The sequence below is a fragment of the Cherax quadricarinatus genome, chromosome 10 (assembly GCF_038502225.1).
Source record: "Cherax quadricarinatus isolate ZL_2023a chromosome 10, ASM3850222v1, whole genome shotgun sequence".
NCBI lineage: Eukaryota > Metazoa > Arthropoda > Malacostraca > Decapoda > Parastacidae > Cherax > Cherax quadricarinatus.
This window is the reverse complement of record NC_091301.1, coordinates 2,412,795-2,415,237: the sequence shown is the minus strand read 5'-3', so window position 1 is coordinate 2,415,237 and position 2,443 is coordinate 2,412,795.

Genomic DNA, 2,443 nt, shown 5'->3' with positions numbered 1-2,443 from the left:
ACGTCACCACCTTACATTTCTTAATGTCCAATTATTAATTTTATTTATTTTTTATTTATTTATTTCAATTATTTTTTATTTCTTTGCAAAGCTTACAATGTGAGGTTTACATATTACAAAAAAGTCAAGACACTAGCATGCTTAAGCATGCTAATAATAACTGAATAATAATAATAATAATAATAATAATAATAATAATAATAATAATAATAATAATAATAATAATAATAATAATAATAATAATGAATAATAAATAATATAATTCAATAATATTTGAATAATTATAATTAATAATATTTGAATAATTATAATCAATACTAATGAATTTGCGGGAAATGCTCTGCATAACAAGCGGCTTTTTAAGTAAGTTTATTCAGGTATACACAAATACAGTTACATAGAATTATCATAAATAGTAGCATATGTGTAGAGAACCTGGGATAACCCAAAAAAGTCAGACTGACTTATTTCCATTGGGGTCCTTTTACCTTATTATTATAATATAAAGGTTATAATATTTTCTTATTATTCTACAATGAAGATAACATCTTATTATCATACTAAAAAGACTATCTACTACACGAGGGTCATTAAGACTATCTACAATACGAGGGTCATTACTAGGAATAAGGTAAAATTTACACGTATGTTAGCTAAAAACTAGAAAATCATTCCCCTCCCTTTCTGTAGCTACATTCATCAGACACCTTTTGGCACTCTTCTTGAACTGGTTCATGCTATGACTGGCTTTGACATGTGCGGGTAGTCTGTTCCATTCCTTTATTGCTGTACAATAAAAGGTGTTTGACGCCTGGCCAATGACTGTGGGTACTACAAAGTTGTGCGCTCTCTCCCTACTATGATTGCTTTGGTTCCTAACCTTGACAAAATTGACAGCAAGATATTCTGGACACTGTTTGTGAGCAATTTTATAAACATGATTTAGCTTCAGTATAATATCTAAAATTCTGGAGAGGGCGGTGTATTCTCAAGTAGTTAAGTACCTTAATGACAACAGCATTCTCCATAGCTATCAATCGGGATTTAGAAGATCCTACTCAACCGACACCTCCCTTATTAATCTGATGGATTACCTGAGAACTGAAATGTCAAAGGGGAACCTCATAGGTATGGTAACCTTAGACCTGCAAAAGGCCTTCGATACTGTCAACCACAATATATTATGTAAGAAACTTCAAGCTATCGGTATAGGTTCTGTAGACTGGTTTAAGTCCTACCTTAGCAACAAGAGACAAATAGTCAAAATCAACAAAACGGAATCAGAACCCCTGCCGATAACATATGGAGTTCCCCAAGGTAGTATTCTGGGTCCCTTATTATTCTTATGTTATGTCAATGATATGCCTATCAGTGTCAAGTGCAAACTCCTACTGTATGCAGATGACAGTGCTCTGTTAGTGACAGGTAAAGACCCACAAGATATTGCTAATGTTTTAACACTGGAACTGGAGTCCTGCAGCAAATGGTTAGTAGACAATAAACTATCATTACACCTAGGGAAAACTGAAGCCATTCACTTTGGCACGAAACATAAACTGAAAAGGGTAAATAATTTTAATGTTCAGTGTAATGGGGAGCCCATCACTTTGGTTTCATCAGTAAAATATCTGGGAATCCCCTTTGACCCATGCATGTCATGAGAATTGATAGGGAACAGTGTAGTAAAGAAAGCGAATGCCAGACTGAAGTTCCTGTATAGACAAGCACAGTGTCTACCTACTGAGGCTCGCAGGACCCTATGTCTAGCCCTTATACAATGCCATATGGATTACGCTTGCTCTTCATGGTACTCTGCCTTGACAAAAAAACTGAAAGATAGACTGCAAATCACCCAGAACAAAATCGTAAGATTCATCCTGGGGCTGGAACCAAGAGAACTTTTAGGCAGGATGAATTACTGCAAATCACCCAGAACAAAATCGTAAGATTCATCCTGGGGCTGGGACCAAGAGAACATGTAGGCAGGATGAATTACAGCAGTTGGATATGTTGAATGTTGAAGACAGAGTAAAACAACTGAAGCTAAATCATGTTTATAAAATTGCTCACAAACAGTGTCCAGAATATCTTGCTGTCAATTTTGTCAAGGTTGGGAACCAAAGCAATCATAGTACTAGGGGGAGCACAACTTTGTAGTACCCACAGTCATTGGCCAGGCGTCAAACACCTTTTATTGTACAGCGATAAAGTAATGGAACAGACTACCCGCACATGTCAAAGCCAGTCATAGCATGAATCAGTTCAAGAAGAGTGCCAAAAGGTGTCTGATGAATGTAGCTACAGAAAGGGAGGGGAATGATTTTCTAGTTTTTTAGCTAACATACGTGTAAATTTTATCTTATTCCTAGTAATGACCCTCGTATAGTAGATAGTCTTAATGACCCTCGTGTAGTAGATAGTCTTTTTAGTATGATAATAAGAT